General features: G+C 39.3%; 3 pseudogenes; 2 read left to right on the forward strand and 1 right to left on the reverse strand.

The window, feature by feature from the left end:
- The first annotated feature begins 5,078 nt into the window (after positions 1 to 5,078).
- LOC122138394 lies at positions 5,079 to 8,314 on the forward strand (annotated as a pseudogene).
- A 3,820-nt stretch (positions 8,315 to 12,134) lies between these two features.
- Positions 12,135 to 12,989, reverse strand: LOC122138395 (annotated as a pseudogene).
- A 1,738-nt stretch (positions 12,990 to 14,727) lies between these two features.
- LOC122134514 lies at positions 14,728 to 18,743 on the forward strand (annotated as a pseudogene).
- Positions 18,744 to 22,514: the final 3,771 nt, after the last annotated feature.

Below are 22,514 nucleotides of genomic sequence, written 5' to 3' on the forward strand. Positions count from 1 at the left end.
CTGCAGCTCTGAAAACACAACTCAGAAACTTTTTTTCCATCTTTTAAGAGAATGAAAACACACAAAACAGCATGCACACTCTCTTATAGAGATTCTTGCACCAAATGTAGTGGTTGTAGAATAGCAACCTGGCAACCTGAACGTCCTAGGTTCAAACCGTGAACTAGAAATTTCCTCTATCACCTCTTGTGCCCTTGAGCAAGACATTTATCAGCAGACTGTTCCAGGGGGCTGTAAATGTAATTCACTCTGGTTGGTCGACACTGATTAACTAACAGACACCAACACTTAGTACTTTGTTACATGCCACACATTTTTTAATCCACTTCAATCTTTTATGCAACCCACAAATGTTACTAAAAAACTATGAATGAATATAAACACTGATCACCATGTGCAATATTGTGCAACAGATTTTTGTGCATCAGGAAAGGTAGAGTTGTTCTTAGAGTCCATCATAAGGAGACCTATGCTCTAAACTGTGGAGACAGACAATACAGTGGCCTTGAAATTGTCTTTATTAATGTATGGTTGGGTATAGTTAATAACATGGTGATGTGTGCAGTCCACTGGATTAACTTAAAACCAGGGCTGCAGTGGTTAAAACCAGTAAAAAAAAAAGGTTAAACAAGCTTCTTCTGGAAAATTAAAGAAAGAAAAAAAACAACGAAAAAAGATGAGAAGAACTATTTAACATGTGTAGGGAGCAGCAAGCCAAACTGAAATACCCTTGCACAAGTGGTATGAAGTGTTTTGGAAATATGACATAATAATGGAATAATCTCTGAGCAGGAATTTCCGTTTAATGAACCACAGATAGAAGCTTAACACTAAAATAAAGGATGAAAAGTTCCTCAGTTTTTTGGGTGACAAGTTGCACCCCTTGTTTACAGACATGTAGTTTCTTCTGTGTCCCTTTTCCCAAGACCTCACACACACACACACACACACACACAGTAATACAAGGAAATCACACATTCCACACCATACAAATGCAGATCTGGCCAAAAGCACGGATCCTATGATATGGATTTGTCTTAAAACAGCTCCTTTCTCTGTGTGTATTGATACTTGGATAAAATACTGCATGCTGGGTCAAAGAAGCAGTACCTGAGTTTGACCCTTAGATGGCGTTGTGTCATAGCTTGATATTGCATGCTGGAATTAGTGAAACAACACGAGTACAGATTAGTTAATTTGCATGAGAAATTGCTGTTAATCAGGGGTGGGATGGGAGTTGGGGACAAAAAATAAATAAATAATAAATCAATAAATAATAAATAAAATCACTTCCATTCTTTTCAGACTTCATCTGCGCTGTACATTTAAACTTTATGGGTCCACTGATTGTGTAAAAATGATGCTGATGAAAGAGCCATCACTTGAAAACTGTTGGTGAAAATATGACCCTGCATGTTGTCCATGATGTGTCCATATTTGTATATAGCTGTAATTATATGTATGTCAGTCTGGTCCTGTGTTTAAAGTATATTTGCACTGAAGTACCAGAGATTTGAGTCCTAGTCTGGTCTCTTTTGGTGTTGGCTTTATGATTTGTGACTCTGCTTTCATTTCTTGGTAATACTGTAAGTTTCCCCCTGACACAATACCGGCAGATTTAAAAAGTGGTTGTTAGAAGCCATGATTTACATTTTATCTGTCTGCTATGCCAATCAAACTGCACAGTCAGCTTTACTCCGTTTGTCTTTTTCCATGTTTCCGAATCCAGTACTTCAATTCTCAACTGGATGGACAAGAACCCCAAAGATTCAGACCTACAAAGGTCCAGCTCCTCGGGCACCCGACAGTATTACAGCGTGCAGAACAGACAAGCAGGAGCTGAACACTCAAACTAAAATAATTACTGTTACCAAATGCATGAGTAGTATGTTTATTATAATGAATCATTATATGACCCTGGACCACAAGACCAGTTGCACGGGTATTTTGTACGCAATAGCCAAAAATACATTGTATGAAAATTAAAAATCAAAATGATTTAATTTTTCTTTTATTAAGTAGTAAGACCATGATCCATGAAGATATTGTGTACATTTCTACCTACCTATTTCCTTCATACCTATATGCATTGCTTAGAACATTCATTCATTTGGAGTCTATCTATCTATCTATCTATCTATCTATCTATCTATCTATCTATCTATCTATCTATCTATCTATCTATCTATCTATCTATCTATCGTTCGTACAATGGGCGCAATTCGAACGATCGTCAGATGACGATAGTGGTGACGTAGAGCAGAATTTGAAACCGTGGAGCGGTGGACAAGAGGCGAATCTACGAATGGAAACCGAGTTGCCTCAGCATGGACTAGTTAGCCAGACAAGCGTTTACTTTTGCGTTCAGCTCCTTTCAGAGTTTATTAGATAGTTTGTCCGCTGTGTTCCCGTGAGAAAGAGGAAGGGGGTGTCCGTTCTAAACTTTTAGTGAGTGATTTGTCTTGCGTTTAACACAGCGCTGTCTGTCGGTCGGTCGGTCGGTGTGTATTTTAACAAAATGAGGCGAATCTCTTTGAACGTTTGTCTAAATAAAGGACAAAAGTTTAATCTGGGAGTTTTAGCGGTAATCTTCTTTGTTAAAAAGCTAAATGAGCTAATCTGCGCTAGCTGGAAGCTCTTAGCATCGGTTATCGTGTTCAAACTCAACCGACTAACGTTAACTCCACTAAAGCGACTTCATTTATTGTCGGCTCTTTCTGAATAATCTCGAACTAAACTCTTACTAAAGCCTTTTCTCCGTTGACGGCGAGAACACAGTGGAGAGGCCGGTTGCAGTGGGGGTGTTTTTTCTTCCCCTCGTAGCGAGTCTTAACATGAGCAGAGTGCTGGTTTAGTGTTATAATAAGCGGTCTGCAGATTGACTGGACACTTGTGGGACACTCTCTGGAAGTGATGGCCCGGAGGAGGCTGGACAGTCGCAGTGGATCCTCGGCTCTGCTGTCAGAGATCCACACTCACATCCACACGGATCCTCTGGAGCGCCGCCGGGTTTGACATGAGCAACGTTCTGGGCAGGTGTGTAAATACTCCCCCAGGTACTTTACCTAAAAGATGTCTTCTGTTAGTGTTTCCATGTTTCATTGATTTGTCATGAAGTTTTTATGTATGTTGGTGAACATTAGAGTGACTGCTCACATGATGGATGTTAATCTGTCTGTAAATTTACTAAAAATATGTATATGCATGGGTTTCTGTTCTGTCATATCTTGAAATTCTGATGAAATAAAGTACTTGCTTCCATAACTTAGTAGTTTTAGGGAACTATTATCATGGTTTTGTAGTCTCAATTTATTGCTCTATACACATCATTTCATGTCATGTTTTCATGTCAATAGTTATTATTACAATTTAGTATCAAATGATTCTTAAGATATCATTCTACAGTAGTCAACATTTGAAGTGGATCAAAAAAGTTCATCAGAGTTGTCCTAAGATAAGAACACATTTTGGTTTTTAGGACAACTTTGATGAAAGGTTTTGATCCGCTTCAAATATTGGCTAGTGTAATATTTCCATCTGGCCCAAGAAACGTTTTCTATTATTATCAATGTTGAGCACTGTTGTGCTGCCTAATATTTTTGTGGAAACTGGTGATTAATGTTTTTTCAAGACTGACTGATGAATGGAATTTTTAATATACAAATCTTAATCGTCATTGTTAATCAAACTTCAATACATGGCCTTCTCCTGCTTTATAAAATGTACTTGTTATTTAATCTCATTGGGTATGTGCATATAGTTGTAATATTTCCAGCATCATTACCATTAAGGGAAGTATTGTGGTCCCAAATCATAAGGCAACATATGATGTAGGATAGATGTGTTGCTGGTTTATTTATTTATTTTTTTTCACAGAGTGAGTAGGACTGAAGGTTGTCTGGTGTATGGAGTCTGTCCTGCTTAGCTATTCAGGATTGGAAAGGCCTTGCTCACTGACTGTGACTAATAGGTGTGTGTGTGTGCACTGCTAAAGGACCACAGCACGGCTTTGGGTCTTGGAGGAAGGAAACCCATGTGGGAACCAGACCCAGTTTTTGTGCTGTGCTGTAGATTGTACTGTGAATACTGAGAAAGAGGAAGTGACATTGGTCTCTTCCTCTTTCTCTCTCACCATTTGCATACAGCCATATTCGGGTTGTTTTTATGCTGCTGGCTATGTTGTTTGACAGGAAATTATTTCACAGTCTTTCACTTACTGTTTTTTACTCTTCAGTGTGGAGATGCTTTTTCGGTTGTTTGTTTGTGTGGAGGAAGGTGCAGTTCTCTGGAAAATAAAGTAAATAAATATGAGCGTGGAATACGTTAATTGGTTTTTATGAGATGACGACATGCAAAGTTGTTCAAATAGAGCAGTTTCATTTTGAATCTGGACTATTAGTTTATTGATGTTTTACTTGCATTGGGAAAATACCTTGAAATGTCAGGGATTTTTCCGTGGTCTGGGAGAATCACAGAAATGATTTAAATGCCAAGAAATCATGGAAATATCAGTATTTGATTCTATTCATACGCAGGGTTTTCGTTATCATAATGATATACACATTTCAAAACATTTTAGGTCTGTTTTTTTTTTAAATAAATAAGTAAATAGCTACTTCTTGCAAGGATGCATTAAATTACTATCAAAGTAACAGTAAAGACATTTAAATGTTACAGAGGATTTCAAATAAATGCTGTTTTTCCAAACTTACTAATAATCAAAGAATTCTGAAAAAAAGTGTCATGGTTTCCACAAAAATATCAAGTAGCTGTTTAGCTACTTTGTTTAACATTAATAATTAGAAGAAATGTTGCTCAAATCAGCATATTAAAATGATTTTGTTATAGGGATATGATATTAAAGATTGGGGGTAATGGTTGTTATATATTAAAAATATACAGAAATACATAAAAGAGTTCACACAGTATTACAGTTTTACAGTGTTGAATTTTTTTTAAGCTTGGTTAATACATAAGAGCCTATTCCCAAACTTTTGATAGGTAGTATATACTTTGTTGCATTTTTGATTTTTGACTGTCTGCTTTGACTTGGTTCCAAGATCTAGAATGGATACAGTATGCGCGGGTATACAGTACAGCAGTCCAGTAATGTACAGAAGGTATTATAACGACAATCTGTTTACAGTCTGGTCCAAAGAATTGTGGGATTGATTTGAGGTATATGCTTATATCCTAATGTCTCACCTGTTCATGTTGTGACAGTAATTTGCAGTTTTTAGAGAGTAAAGACTGGCCCACATCAGTCATCTAACCTGATATTAAGCTGTGAGAACATCTAATGGAGGGTTTGAATCATTTAATAACTATCTGTGTCAGTAAGAGCTTTAGTGTGAATGAGAGAGACTGCTTTAGGTGTGACTGATTGCATGCAAACTGTGACATCCTTTAAAAGTGCATCCTAAAAAACGATATTAGAACTTAAGGTACTTTATTTATAACTTAAAAAATTTCCTCCATTATACTCATTTTATTTCTTTCTCTATATTTTTTTCTATTTTTGTTGTCTCCATCAGGGGAAGTTTGCAGTGGTGAAGAGGTGTGCGGAAAAGTCCACAGGGAAAGTCTTCGCTGCAAAGTTCATCAAGAAGCGGCGACGAGGTCGCGACTGCAGGCTGGAGGTCATTCATGAGATCGCTGTTTTAGAGGCGGCAAAGAACAACCCTCGGGTGGTGAAACTGCACTCTGTATATGAGACCGATCATGACCTCGTTCTAATGCTGGAATAGTGAGTGCTATGATTAGCTATATCAATTGTACGCCCAGTTCACGGAACAATTGTTGAGCTCAGTGCTAAGAATAACTGTGAATGTGTTTGTGCGCCAGTGCGGCGGGTGGTGAGGTAATTTGACCACTGTATGTCAGAGGAGCTGCTGCACGAAGGTCAGCTCACCCGTCTGATCCGACAGATGCTTGAGGAGTTTCACCTTGCTGCACCAGAGCAGCGTGGTCCACCTGGACTTGAAGGTCAGATGCACGGCTGCCTTCAATACCTTCATTGGACACATTTTAAATGAAATGGTCTATATTTCTTCTAAAATACAGTAGTTTTATTTATTATTGAGTCAATGCTTTTCTTTCATTCAGCCCCAGAATATTCTCCTGACGAGCCTGAGCCCATTGGGGGATATAAAGATAGTGGATTTTGGCTTGGCCCGCAGGTTGGGCTCTCTGGGGAGCTCAGAGAGATTCTGGGAACCCTCTGAGTATGTAGGTAGGTTTTTATTCAGTGCCATTCATCTTCAAATCATCAACATATCTCTTGATTCTATGGGCTCATCACAACAGAAGAGTTCATGCTCAGTGAGAATTTTTGTTTGTTTGTTTTAATGACTATATCCAGCCCCTGAGATCTTGAACTATGAACCAATCACCACAGCAACAGACCCTCTGGTGAGTCTTAATCTTTTCATCGGTGGTTTCAATATACCCAGGTTCCCACAGGGTCATATCCAGACCTGGAAAAGTCATGGGACATTAATAAAATTGAAGAAGGTCATGGAAATTCCACTGGTTTTCTATTCATACTCCTAGTTCATGGAAAACTCTGAATGTAGTGAAAAAGTCTGGCCCATCACATGCTCATACCATATTCTGCGTAGGTAAGGACCAAATATACTACTGTTCAAAGTTTGGCGTCCAGTAAAATATTTATAAATGGTTTTAAAGATTTATCTTGTGCTCCCCAAGGCTGTATTTAAAGAAATACAGTGAAACCATTATTATTGTGAAATATTATTATACATTCAACCAAAAAAGATGAGATTATTTAAAAAATAATTTATTTGATATAGCTTTTAAATGTAATTATTCCTATGATGGTCAATCTGAATTTTCAGCATCTTTACTCCAGTCTTCAGTTCCACACCAAGCCTTCAGAAGTCAACTCTAATATGCCTGCTTTGGTGCTCTAAAAGATCTCTTAGTAACATCTGTTGCTTAATTTTATTAAAATGAGCTAGAATGGGTAAGCTAAAATGTTGCCACAAAACCATCTTAAACCAGCCAATAGACCCAGCGTGATCAAAACGCTGAGGCAGAGCAGCAGGATGATCTTGATACTAGAGCCCACAAAAGACTTGTGCTAACGAGGATATTTCATGCTTGGTGTCATATGTTGATGTTTAAGCTGGTTTTTTAACTGGTTTGTGTGTGTGTTGATATTAGGAGTGTGGGCGTGGATCGCCCTATATGCCCTGGTGACAGGAGAGTCTCCCTTCGCTGGCGAGGATAAACAGGAGACCTTCCTGAATGTATCCCAGGTGAACGTGGATAAACAGCAGAGAGGCTTTTCTCAAGAGTGTCTGAACTGGCTGTCGACTTCATCCAGAAAACTGCTGGTCAAAGCACCAGAGTGAGTCCTGATTTCAGATAGTTAGAGGAAGTGAAGCTTGTTTGCCAAGCTCAGTGCCCTGCGCAATATAATGTACGCTAATGCTTCTAGATGAAGAGTCATTATATGATAAGTGCTGTGGGGAAAATCTTTCCCACTTACAAGCGGTAATTATTCAGGGGCATATACCATTTTATTGTGCATAACATAGTTTCAGAAATGAAGTCATTTCAATAGGCGTACAGATTAACTTGTCCATGATCATTCTTATATGGCTCAAAGTACTTCCCTGAATTTTGACTTTTCCCATTGCCATAGATTGTATAACTATTGGTTTATCACAAAGTATAAAGTCCAGTTTTTTTTTTTGTTTTTTTGTCTTCAGACAATTCACACACTTTGCAGAAAACATTTAAGCCTGAAAGCAAACTGAGATTAAATGAGATCAGACTGTTAAAGCAAAATTGGCAGCAGAAAAGTTTTGGGGATGGTAGATTTCCACTTGCTGTCATCAACTAATTAATGTACTTTGGTTTTTATTATTACTCCTTTACTGTTTCAGCATAATAGTATCAGAATGTTTTCCATTCAGCCACAATATCAAAGTCCTTTACGTGAATTCCTCGAATTCTTTTATCAGGGATCGTCCCAGTGCAGCTGATTGCATGACCCATCCCTGGCTGTGGTTCCATTGTCCAGGCTCTGATTCGATCCCAGTGACCCCACGCAACTCCCCGGGAAAGGAGTTTCGGTGGGAAGTGGTCCGCACCACCTGAGGATCCTGAAGACAAAGAGAATATTCTGGACTCACCACACACCAAGAGGTTTCGTTTTGAGGAGGACATGTCAGCCACGGGCGACGGTGACCTCTTGTGTTGATCCGAAAGGGAAACGCACTTGCACTGAATAGCATTTTTGGTCCTTTTTGTTGGCCCCTACACAGCACCAGCAAACACTGCTTCTGTCCCAATGCTGTTTTCCGCATCCTTTGGCCAACCAAAAGGGGCCCAATCAAAGTGTAATGTTAAAATAGTGAGAATCTAAATATCTATGTTGCTGTCCTGTCTCAAGATGCCTTTTCCTGTCATCTTTTGGATTTTAAATTATTCATTTGAATATTTTAATTGCCATTCAGTTCTGTTACCCCTGCACTTAAGGGATTTTCAACAATAAGGGATTTGAAAAAGACGGTTTCAGGTGATTTTTAATCCTGCTTTAATGAAGGATGAGAGTGTGTTGTTTGTGAAGCACACTAAGGAGTCTCTTAGCTCTTTGTGCCTCAACATCAGAAAAGAGTTGTATGATTAGGACTCTGTTAAATGCGATGGGTCTCGTTTAAAAAGGTTCAGTGCAGGAATGTTCTCGGGTGTATGGGTGCAGTTTTTTGTCTTGCATCCTCTTCTTTTCTGGTGGCAGTTGACACATTAGTGGGCTCGAATAAAAAGGTGACCTTCAACTCAAACACGCGCAACACACCCTGGATTACACAAATATGTGTTTTGTATTTGGTCACACAGAACTTCCTCCCTGATAATGACTAAAGAAATGCAGGAAAGCACTTAAACCCTCTTATTATCTGTGTTTGTGTCACTAAAATAAGAGAAAATATTTTTAACAGCTTTAAATTGAGGTAAATCAAACTGTATCTGTTTTTTTTAAAATGATTTTTGTTTTAAATATTTCCTTTTTTATTGCCAATTTATTGTTAATAATAAACTATTATTAAGCAACATTCTAGCATTCCCCCATTGCAGGCGCCTAATATCTCAATGCCTGTGATGGTTTATGATATACATAATCTTGAAATGACAGTTTTTATCTATGCACAGATCTGAGGTAACTCAGGGTTTTTGTTACCTTTTTTTTTTTGTACAGGGTTTCTAAAGCAAATGCTATTGTAACTGCTGGAGGGTTCAGTCTTCGTTCATTCCGAGCCTTGTTCTCAGGGTTAGCTGTAACTGCACAGTTTACCAGTGTGTATTTCTCGAGTGCCTTTGTTTGCATTTTTTTTTTTCTATGCTTGAGCCGAACAACCTGACTTGATCTTCTGTAATACGGTGCAGCACATTTATGTGGATGTATTCTTGTTAATGTTTATCCTGTTGTTAATTGACATACTGGCACACCCTTTAAACTGATGGCCTGTTGTATTTAAAAGTAAATTATTTCTATGTGCTTTTGGTCATCGGGAGATGTATATGTTATCCAGTGGGGATTTAGAAGAAAGGAAAACGGTTTTTAAAGTTATATTTATGGTCTTGGATTAGGTAGGTGCTTGAAAAGATGGGTTATCAAAGTTGGCTGTTATTGTCGAAATTATATGCTTATTTTCAGATAGTGAAGTATGTTTTGGTTGTGATGAAAGTACAGGGTGTGAATTCTGGAAAGAAGGCAAATGGATGTTAATGATCTTGTGGTGGAAAGTCGTCCTGCACATCAGAAAGCATGTAGTAATGCAACAAATACAACTTAAGGTTTTTATTGGTGTAATATTTTGTTGAGTGGCTGTTAGAACTGGAAATGTTAGTATATTGCAGAATTCAGTCTTTAAGGTCGAGCCCTACGGTTTATTGTTCTCTGTTTAAAGAGGTGTGAAGAGCTCATGTGTATTTGCATGCTCAGGGCCTTACGGTTTCCCAAAGAGATGTCACCAGTCTGCATCATAATAGGGCTATTGTCCTCCTAAGACGAGAGGCTCTTGTCACGGTCGTGTGTGCTTGCTGTATGCCGTCATCTTAAAGAAAAAAACTTGAATCTATTCCTTGCCTGGGGGAAACAGCCTCAATAATGTTTAAGGGCCATGAGGTATTTGAAGCTGGAATTCAATAGAGAATAGACGGGGCTTTTTGGAGAGCAATTGTTGTTTTTTCTGGAGAGCAGTCACTGTGGTATTTGCAGAAATGCTTTGTGATAAAACTTTGTAAGGACACGTAAGGGAATAAACTTTCTCGATTCTTTTTCTATCTTAAGCAGGATTAGTGGAAACTGGTAATTGAAGATATTTTCATTTCATGATGAAAAAAACTTGTGTATTTTGAGTTATATGTACCAGCAAGAATAAAAGATGCTCAAATGATTTACACAAATTCTAATAAAGCCATTGACAGTCAAGAGATGTACCCTTAAGATAGATTTTTGTTATGTTTTTGATTTATGACTCGTAACATTTTAAATTTTTTATTTTTTGAAAATAAGACAACATCCCTCGTATCGAACACCATTGGTTTATTTAAAAATTTCCTAGCTCTGACATGTCAGACTTCTGAAATGTACATCTGACTATTTTTTTTCCCTCAAAATTTCCATGCTAATAAGTAATGAATGATAAATAAAAATGTTGTTAAGCAAATGGCCTTTCACTCTATATAATATATTTTAGATTATATATATGTGTGTGGTGTGTGGTGTGTGTGTGTGTTGCGTGCATTTGATGTTGTAACTTTCCTTTTTTTCCTCGATCTCATTTCATGTCAACTTTGAAAATGCATCCTTTAAATTAATACTAAAAAATGTATAAAATTATTAGTTTTTTTCCAATTAAACAGATCACTCAAAACATTTCAACATTTTTAGTTAATTACATCAGCCTGGAAAAAAATGACTATGAAGCAAGAAGTACATTCATCGCATTACATTGAGGATATTGAAAAAAGCACGTTCATGTGATAAAATGTAAAAATTCAAGCGAACAATCCAAATAAAGTGCGCCACCTAGAGTCTTCTGAGATGCAAAACCACTTCAAGCAGTCAATAAAAACATTCACTACAAGTCAGTAAATAAAATATTTTTAATTTTCGTTTTTGTTTTTTTTCCATCTAGCCAAAAAATATATTCTGTACATTTGATTTAAATGAAGATCCTTGGATTGTTTTTTTTTATTTTGATTATCAAATAAATAAAACACCCAAATATTGAACATGAACGTCTGATAAATCCACTGATGTAAGACTATATGCTTAAGCAGGACTCCTAAAGGAAATGCGTTTTTTTTGTTTGTTTCATTCAAGGACTATCCATACGTGAAAGTGAAAGTGAAAGTGACGTGACATACAGCCCAAGTATGGTAACCCCATACTCGGAATTTGTGCTCTGCTTTTAACCCATCCAAAGTGCACACACACACAGCAGTGAAACACACACACACTGTGAAACCACACACCCGGAGCATGGGGCAGCCATTTATGCTGCGGCGCCCGGGGAGAGCAGCTGGGGTTTTTCGGTGCCTTGCTCAAGGGCACCTCAGTCGTGGTATTGAGGGTGGAGAGAGCGCTTGTACATTCACTCCCCCCACCTACAATTCCTGCCGGCCCGAGACTCGAACTACACAACCCTTTGGAAATTGCAAGTCCGACTCTCTAACCATTAGCCCACGGCTTCCCCCGTAATAATGGATACATACTTGAACAAAAAAATCCAGCTTTTTAATTTAAAACAACATGAATATTAAATACTTTTAAAATAAGCACTTTCAGATTTCTCATGGCTTTTTCTATGCTGTTGGAAATGAGATTCCTTGGAATATAAGGGAGGTGATGATTTACAAGCTATCCGCATTCCAAACAGACTATGTTAAAAGAAATATATCATCATCCTATATCACGACAGAGCTGAGAACAGCAACGAAGAAGGCTTAATGTCAGGCAGCTAAAAGTTTTACAAGGTTGGTCATTAAGCTTCAGTCTTTGTCTCTTGTATTTCATATGGCGGTGGTTGTGTAGGCCAGCATACAGTTATTCTTCCTTTCAAAGCCTAGAAACCCAAAGCTCTTGACTAACTCATTTATCAGTGCAATACAAAGCCGTCTGCCTCTGAAAAGAATACATTCCATGTTAAGACGTTGTGAAAGCACAGATCGAGAAACAGTCCAGAATCCTGAATCACCCGGAAGTGATTCCTCGATGGTTGCCTTGGCTCCTCCTCAAAGTGTAGTTTCTGGGCTAAGGACAAGCACCCAGATCCTCCCCAGAGTTTTTTATATAAGTGGCGGTGCTCTCGCCCACCCACGCCCCCCCTGCACGGCCCTCTTGGGTCGACATACCTCATATGGAGTGACCCATGGGCGTGGATAGCCACCCCACTGGAGGCCTGTGCTCACTCAGGGCACACTTATCCCGGTCACCCCACGTCTCACTGCCACCAGGGTGTCCTTCCATCCAGCCAGTAAAATATCTGAAACGCTGTCCAGAACAGCCTCAGCTTTTCTCTGGATCGGCTCGCCGCTCCCCCAGCCAGCACTCATACACTAAATCTGATTGAGAACACACATCCTTTACTGAAGCCCACTATGGTGAGGGTGAAAACCTGCAGGCAGGGGGCCAGGGGTGGATGTACCACTGAGAGGGGGTAAAAGGGTTTGGGAGGCCAGCCCGCTGCATGCCCGCTTGTTACCCAGTACAATGCCCTCAGGTGGCGAACGGCTCCGTATGGTCCTGGAGAGTTTGTGTTCCTGGTGCCTCCAAATAGGTTGCTCTCTACAAAAGTTCTGATAGCAGACTGAAATTGTGTAGATACATTTGGGATTCACGGATGACCCAGATATGGCAGCCAGGGCAACGCTTGGCCCCAGGGTGAGGGCGAACACGCTCCAGGACTCCTCCAGGACTGCCACGGGGATAGCGTCAGGCTGGGAAGGGCCATTTCCCTGGCTGAAAGTTCTGCATGGTTGGATGAGAATGAGAAGTTGCAGTATGAAATGGGGATGAAATAGTTCGAGTTTAACAAACCTCAGGGCCCAGCATATATAATATATGTATGTATATATTACATATATAATATATTATAGTATTAAAAAATAACACTTTTTTTTGAGCAAAATCAACTACTACCAAGGAGTTTTATTGAAACTTTTTGACGGTCATTCGTAATAGCTGTGTTTTTATTTTTTGTTAGATCGCATTTTTTTCTGAGAAATTTAGAGGCCATTTCTCAATGATTTTTAAACTGTACAGCCTGCACCATGCAAAACATCAATGAGAAAATTTTTATTAACTCTCACGAATTTTTTTCCAAATGGACTTCAGAAAATCTATCAATTGTTCTATTTTGAACCTCACCATTGTTAAAATTTTTAAATTTCTGTTCAGGTATATTTTTAAGATTTTACTAACCCCCTTCTTCTAGAAGAAAATAGCAGACTAAATGTGCACACGTTCCTTTCATTTTATCCTCAAATTATCTGAAAGAAAAAGGTCCTTTTTATTTAGAACATAATGATGAAAGTTAAAAAATGCCTGAGCAAAATTAATCTTGGCCCCCCCCCAGTATTTGTAAATACAGTCTGGGGTGGAGCATAGAAATACCTTTCCCCCTCGGAAACATTAACCAACCCAATCTTTAAGGTTTTTTTTTTTTTTTCCCCTCCAAAATAAGGGTTAACCAGAATATAAAACTGAGGAAATAATGTGCTAATGATATGTGAACACATGAAAATATTGAGCATCACTCCAAGTCCCTAAAGGAAATTCAGAATCCTCAGAAACCTGTGATTGTGCATGTGTGCGACAACGGAAAGAAGACTTCTCTGCAAGTTCTGTGTCGTGGGCCTGTTGTTCTAATGTCTCCTAATGAAAAACGAAAAATATAGAGAATCCAACCCAGTCCCCGCACAAGAAGCTGAACTGTGTATCAGCAATGACTTTTTAGTGAAATAGCGCAACAAAGGTATTTTACAGGGGCTCCACAGTTACGTACGCCGTCTTTTTTACTAGCAATAAGGCATTATTTTGGATCAAATCAAAACCTTTTTGTAACATTATCTTAATTTCCTGAAACTATGCTGAGCTCTTCGTAAGGCCAACTATTTGATTAACAGGAGCTATTTTTTCAAAAGCAGGTCCCACCATTCCCAATCGACGTTGGATTGGATGACATGCACCAACCCCTGGAATGTCTCCAGGAAAGAAAGAATACGGTGATCGTTTCCTTTTCGGCAGCTCCCTCTGTTTTTTTTCGTTTGTCCGCAATTCGGCCTCTCGTTTTTTCCCCGTGACACAAGGTCCTTTAGGGAAGCCAAGAAAAACATCATTTTTACTCGTGTGTTTTTTTTGTTTTTTTTGATCGTAGGCACGGGTAAAACTGAAGTCCAAGCGGGGGCACGCAGCGGGCGCAAGCCAGCAGCGGAGGATCCCCGGGCCCCGCACATCCCCGCCTCCCGCGGCGGTTTCATATCCTTCCCCCGCTTAAAGGCAGCCTTTAGCGAATAAAACAAGAAGCCACAACTGATAAAAAGGATACTTCCCCATTAAAGCAAAAAAAAGGATTATGTAGCGGCGACTTGGGGGGGGTGCGACCTGCGGGCCATTAAAGAAAAACCCTGAAAACCATCACTGCCCAAAACCCACGAGCAAAATATAAACGCCGCATGAAATCCAAACTAATGCCGGTGGACAGGTCAGCCGTTAAACATTCTTGAAGCGTTAATGCACGCATAAAAAACGCGAAAAAAAGTTTTGGGAATACTGGGAAAATGATTGTCACGGCGTCAAATAACTTTTGTTCAAATTAAAACTCCCACCGATTGGCTTAGGACATTAAACTGGGAGCGGCCAAAAACTGTGACAACGGGATGCGCAATGATAGCCGGGAGGTCCCCCCCCGACCGCGTTTCGTGAAACAGCGATTCGCGCTTGATAACAATAACGCCATTTGATTGACGTGCTTGTGAATAAACACCGTTAGTGATTAAACAGGCGGCAGAACAAACTATGTTTACCAACCTTTCCCAAAGACAAATCTTTTTTTTAAACTTCAGTAGGGCGGGAATTCTTGAACCCTCTTTGTCAGTTTCCGATCCGGTGTATTTTTCTTTTCGAACACTTGGCGCGTTCCAAAGAATCGGTTGTACAAAACCGGATTTTCAATATGCGGTCATACTGTTCCTGTCATTCTTGGCGAGAATCTTTACACCGGCACTAATGTTGTTTTCTTACAGGCACCCTGTTTTTTACTTTTGTATTAGTTATTTTTTTTATTTATGCCTTTTTTTAATGTGGGCGCAAATTTACTGCAACATTGTTCAGCTAATAAACCCTAATAAAAAAGTTCATTTGATAAAACGCAAACTTTAAACTTCACATTAATTGTTAGGTATCGCTCTTTTGTTACACCTTGGTTGTTAAAATTACCAATTTTAATTTTGTCAACACCAATAGGTTTTTTTTTTGAAAGTAAGTTTTTATCAGATTTATAATTTATTTATTTTGATTTTAATTAATTTTTTTTTTTTTTTTTTTTGGTTCGTTCAGAACCCGGTTTTTTGAGAAAACTTGGTTTCAACTGAGTGTTTTTTTTTGAAAAGTGTTTCCGACTCATATTAGAACGATTCGTTCATGAATCCGGAAGATTGTTGTTGTACGGAAAAAACAAAGCTGGGAGCAAGAGGCTGTGTTGAGCTGTTGGGCGTCATTTTTTGTCTTTCAACGGCCTTCAAGTAAACATATTGTCCCATGAAAAAACAAGTACGCGGTTGGTGTTGTTTTTGACAAGTCAGGGGATTATGAAATATGTGGTGTCCTAAATTAAATACTCCTCTGCCTTCAAAATTTGTAGGAGCTACGAGCATGCGGAAACTTTGGACCTGTTTTTTGGACAGAAACAAACTGATTCAAGTATAACGGTTAGTGAGGGGTTGTCCCCCAGCGTTTTTTTTGTATCAACTTTACACAACACCTCCAACGTGGGGACAGCAGGTTTTTTCAATTTTCGCGGTGGAGATTCATAAAACATGATAGAAACTTAAAGGCCTTCAATGACAATTCCCCTTAACGAAGTGGGAACAAATACAGCTGACAGGTACTTGATGGAAGTAGTAAGCCGTCATCGATGTGTGTGTTAAGTAATGTATGAAAGCGTTATCAGACAATGAAGCTTTTTTTGTTTGGGGGAGAATCGTGATTAACCGGATAGTCGGGGTTGGTGGGGGGCGTCGCCTGTAAAGCTGTACTGTGTTTTCTCTTTCCTTTCTTAGGGAATGTCCTGGTCCTGCTGTGGGTCTACAGCTGGTTTGCATGTCTCCTCAACGTCTCAGTAGCGCGGAGGAAGAGACCTGGCGGAGACAGTTGCCTAGATCCAGCCAGCCCGCCCTCGGTGAGACCATGCATGCGTGTTATACTAAGAATTAGCCTTTATTACTTAAGATGATTCAAAATGTTATTAACTAACTTCTTGGAGTATTTTTGTTCCATGTCATGCACTGGTTTTGACAAAATGGCTCGGATCTTGGTCCTTCTAAGGCAAAGGCGTGAGCTCACAGTGCTAAACATCTTCATGCTGTTGACTACACCGCTCTGTCATCACTATTGTTGCAAGCATTGAACCATAATAATGATTGCCTGTTCTTCCTTCCAGATGTTTTAATAATTCCGTGCGAAACATTGCCTTTGTAGTACAAAAGTGTACAAAAGAGGCCAGTCTTTATTGTTTGTCCATTTTAGGGGGAGGCTGTACTGTCGGCTTGTGAGCGTGCATGCTCTCTGATTGACATGAATGTCCATGAGGCATCCACCCATGCATGGGTGCAGTGGATCTGGTGCCTCTCTATCCACTGTGGGGAGGAGGTGGGCCTTGAGGAATTGTGGAAAAGAGGCCCAGGTTGATGACGTGACATACAGCGCAAGTATTGTGACCCATACTCAGAATTCGTGCTCGGCATTTAAACCCATCCAGAGTGGTGCACACACACACAGCAGTGAACCCACACCCAGAGCAGTGCCATTTATGCTGCAGCCCCGGGAGCAGTTGGGGGTTCAGTGTCTTGCTCATGAGGGCACCTCATTCATGGTATTGCTTGGCCCCGAGACCCACAAACCGTAGGGTTAGGAGTCAAACTCTAGGCCACTCTAACCACTAGGCCCACGACTTCCCCTTGTGTGGCCATGCAACCAAGACATTTAAAAGCATTTTCTGAATCTTCAGGTTGCAAAAGTAACAAAATCTCTCTACAAAAAAAAAAAAAACGTGAGTCTAGTTACAAGTAAGTTTACATAAAAATAGAAGAAAACGGCACAAACATCATTAGTTATTTGGGTCAAACATTGCATTATTGATAGGGACCTATTATTATTATTTAAGAATTTAGATTTGTGTCATTGTAAATATTTCCAAGTAATTTTTATTACTATGTCCCTTACAGTTTTACGCACTTGGCTGTTTCCTTTCCGCGGGGAGCATTAGCCACAGGGCTCTAACGAGGCGAGGTCACCGGGACCAGTGTTCTTTTTGCTTTGGCTGGTCTGATTTTCTCCGCCAGCGTCGAGGTTTGGCTAAGAGGAGAAAGGAGATTGGCTGGTTCAAAAAGGTCTTGGATATGTCACACATCCAGCCAGATGTTAGGTCACACGCCCACATTGTACTATGGTGTTACATGGTAACTTTTTTTTTTTAATTTAACAATTACAAAAATATAGAAACATAACTGACACATCAGGGTATATATTGCATCACATGAGATGAACAGACCACAATCATTTGTGGGTCCAGAAGTAATAATATAATGTATTTTCGCTTCCAAGAATGGGACAAGTTTGTAATATATATTATAGGGGTTTGTTTGCAACTATCTGCATACTTTCTTAGAAAAAATTATATAAAATATTATTCTATAAACTTTCCTTAACAAAATATACTATTTAATAGCTTTAGTTTCCCAGGTGATTGGACTATTGTTTTAGATTTAGTTTTGCAGTATTGTGTTGTTGTGGTAGCGGCGGAGTGCTGAGATATGATTGCTGTTTTGGATTATAGTTTAAACAATTCCAGGACTTTTTGGGATTTTTTTTGGTTTGGATTTTAGCATGACACAATGAGGTGGTCCAAATTAAATTTTTGTGTGAGCGAGCCTTTAAAAGATAGTGTGTCAGTTATTTGGATTGACTATTCGCCCCTCACACCTCACAAGAAAACAAATACGCAGTTATATCTAATCTGCTGCAGGGTGTTGAGGTCAGCCTCCTATGTCATGAACTGTAACGTGACCATCGATACCCAGGATGCTGGCCGTGGGCCGCATTGTGGCTTCATTTCAGGCATCCGTGGAATCCAGTCCTGGCGGTATCCCTGGAGTTCAGGTCCTGTCTCTACCACATGAAGGTGCTGTGGAGATCGCTTGTAATGCTAGAGAGTGTTCAAAGGGGGTCGTCTGTCTTCAGACTTAATGGTGAAGGAAAAATGGCCAATCTTTACCAGTGGAGGGCAAAACGTTTCTGCCGATGCTCCAGCCTCACTAATCACAGCACGAGTAGCAGAACTGGGCTAGACACCATGGTGTGGCCATCAAGGTATCGGCCCTGGTGGGCTTCACCCCACGTGCAGTGCCAGAGACTGGCAGAGGGAGCACTCTCAAATGGCATTGGATAGTTCTGGAGAAAGAGCCTGAAGCGTGGTGCACACCTGTGAACAAGCCAAAAGCTTTCACCTCTGTTCTAAATTGCAGACTAATCAATGTTGATTAGAGGGCATTGTGTAAGTCATTAACAACTTACTTTTGTAAACAAGAACAGTGCTTAAACGTATATTTTCAGCCAAAAATGACAAATCTTTCATTATTTCCTGCGCACTCATGTCACTCCAGTGACTCTGGTAATGTATTGTCCTTCTGTGGAACACAAAAAAATAATTTTAGGAACAGTTTGTTTAACCATAAACTTACATTGTGTGAACAAAAACACTGGGACATTTTCCAAATATCTCCCTTTGAGTTCTTCAGAAGAAAGTAATGCAGGTTTGGAATGACATGAGGGGAAGTAAATGATGACAGAATTTTATTTAGTAATCTCCATTAAGAGCTAATCATTTGGTTTACAATGTGAATTTAATCTTTTAGTTAACTCTGCTACTATAAAAGCCTGAAGATGATGATTTATCTCATAGCTCTGTGTCAGTTTAAGCTGATGATAAATCACACACATTCTGGATGTAATTGTTTAGTTTTGATCAAATGGGACAAGCATAGTCATGCTTAGAGTAACTACTATTATATAGAGTGCCTATACATGTTAATGGGTAAATATGTAATTATTACTTGTTTAGGGATGTATTTTTTAATTCCTACATTTTTAGGCAGTTCTCTGTGTGTGAATATAAGGGACAAATACCATGAATTTTGGGGTTCATTAACCATACTTATTCATCATATGATGTTCTGCTCATAGGTGTATATAATTATACAAAGGGGAAGTGGGCCAGGGCACTTTGGGGAACCCTAATCCTAATGCTCACCTACTTGATGCCTATTACAAAAGGCATTTGGAAGAATACTCAAGGCTAGCAAAATACCAGACACAGCAACAGAAACTCCTAATTTCACAAGCTGCTGAAGAGTTCACTTCAGTGATATTTTCAGAGGAACAAGAATCGTTCCGATAAACATGTTTTTTGAAAAGCATTCCACACAAGTTTGTGCTTGACTGAGCTGATTATAAAACCTAAGCATGGGATTCCTGACCTTATATTTATAGCTATGCTTCCATCTGGAGAGAAAATATACTATCCCCAACAGAGATAGTCTTATGCAAGAGAATGGTCAAGTCGACGCGATGTGCTTAAACATAAGATTCCATCTGTTTTTTTTTTTTTTCCTCACCCTGTAAACATTTTCACTTGTGCTGCAACAGTGTTGTCAAAGAATCAAAAACGTCTAGATGGCACAGAAAATAGTCCGCAGGGGACAGAAATCACTAATTATACACTTCCCCTCTGAGTACAGGCAATCCCACATTTGGTACAGATTAAAATAAAATGGCACTCAAGCAGCTACCAAGGACATTACTTGAGCGGTTTTGACTTGCGGGTTGGATTACCGTGACCAGTTTTATATAATGATATAGCTTCCCCATATAAGATCAGACACTATACATCAAAATTGTATAGCCTGTAATCAGGAATCAATGCTGTAATGCACTGATGTTAATCCTCTTTACAAAGAAGTTCAGTATGTTTCAAACACACACACACAAATGTAGCCAATACTTACTTGGGTCATTTTCAGCATTAATCAAAATAAATTAACAATTATAAAGCTCACCAAAATACCAACACAAAAATGCGACTTTACACTTGAAATCTATTACCGTTTTTCCTTGACCTTGATATTTAGACTTATATTTTATAGTGCTCCGCGAACTAACCACAATCCACACATGATCTGGCAAAAAATACCTGAGATGACTTGACATAGTAAATTACATTATTAGACCATATCTTAATAATATAGTCATATATTGCACAATCCATAGTCAAGGAAATCAACTGATCTGGGTCCTACATTGGCACTGGAAATATAAAAACACTTGGTAACATACTTTACCTGGCGGCTCAATTAAATATAGTTCTGACATCATTCTCTCAGCAGAAAAAAAAGTTGATGCTACACCACAAAATGGGGAAAAAAAAAAGGTAAAGTCACCTCTCATAGTCTAACTTTTTTTTCAAACCAAAAAGCATTAAACATTCACCCTGTGCACAAGCAACACTTTGCCTAGATGCATTAGCTTTACTCATTAAAGGCAATGCTAGTGTATTAAATAGATAAAACATAATGCAACAAAACATATACAAAAGGGTGTTGCAGTCTAAGAATATGCAGAATATTTCAGTGTAGTCACATTGCACTCTATAAAGGCAGCGGTCTTATTCAATGTAAATGCCACTCAAAAGATCCAAGTAAAACAATTACAACAACCACAGGAGTTAATTTCCCAATATTTTTTGTTCTTGATTTATTCCTAATTAAAATATCTTAGGTGTTCAATCAAACTATCACCTTTCCTTTCCATGGTCACTTCCTGGTATATTTTTTGGCCAAAGGGCGGTGGAACCCATATAATCATCGATCACTTTGAGTTCCTTTGTTTAACAGTTAATCATTCATATCTACTGTCACTAGATTTTGGAACCGACACAAGGGTCCAATCACCATTTTAGGTTAATCTGTCAAGTGGACATTGTTATTGCCCGAAAGTGATGATAAATCAGACCAAAATGATGCATGTGGCAAATGAGGTATGTGCACTTCTTTATATATTGTGAGAGGCGATATTGAATACTCACTCTCCTATTTTCTGTAGATCTCCTCCTCTTCCAGTGTACAGTGTAAGGCACCCCTTCCAGATTGAAGCATACTAGCCAGACACACAGAAACATTTCCAAGTTAAAACAAACATCTGTACATAACGCACCATAACATTTAAACCTCTGTACACAGTTGCCGCTTACATCATTGTTACTTATGCCGAGCATTTTAGACCACTTTGAGTTTGACAGTCCAACACCGAGCATTTTAGACCACTTTGAGTTTGACAGTCCAATAGCCACACGGGGTTTAAAGCGTCTAAGGTCTAAAAAGAACTAACGTTACACAAACAGACAGGAGGAGGTTCGTACCTCGTGGAAGTGGATGATGTCCCCTGGCCATGAGGCTGCCCAGCTCATCCCACACAGAGATGGCGATGCTGCCGCCTTATCCGCCACCTTGCACGAGCGCACCTCGTGCCTGTCCTTTGTCTGTCACCCGACTCCTGCGCGCACAGGAAAGTACAGCAAAATCTCAGCTGTAACAAAACGACTAAAAACACAAATAGTTGCGCTACACGACGGCAGATGCATGAAAACCAAAGCTACAAGAACAGTGCAACAGAGAGAGGTCAAGGCAACGTTAGACATGTTAATAATGAATGTTAGCACGGAAGATTAATCCTCTCGCGCTGTAAACGCTCGCGGGGGCACAGCCCAGTGAATCCACTTACCGATTTCCAAAACTATAAAGACGATATTGAGTTTTTTTTCGATCCGGGCTTTACATCTTTAATCAAGATCACAGCTTCGTTGGAGATATTCGGCATTTCTGAGGGCTGATATCAGAGGCTAGCACACCGGCTAGCAGAAACCACAGCTTTGTGTGAGAGGATTTCTTGATCTAAAAAGCAAAATCTGTGCTCTGAGTGGGTACCTATATTTGCCAAATAAACTTGACTTGGCAAAATAAACTTGGTTTACAGAACCCCCTTTGAAAGGCTACAGAGTGTTTCTAGCGTAACATTTTGAGGCAGTTTGTTTTCACACTTCAGCATCGAGCTAAAGGAAAGAAAAGTAAAAGGGGGAAATATTTCCTCCCCCACTATTAAAACTACTAGTATAAAACACTCAATCTGTTATCCAAACGGATATTTT

Source organism: Cyprinus carpio, chromosome B9 (genome assembly GCF_018340385.1).
Source record: "Cyprinus carpio isolate SPL01 chromosome B9, ASM1834038v1, whole genome shotgun sequence".
Lineage (NCBI taxonomy): Eukaryota > Metazoa > Chordata > Actinopteri > Cypriniformes > Cyprinidae > Cyprinus > Cyprinus carpio.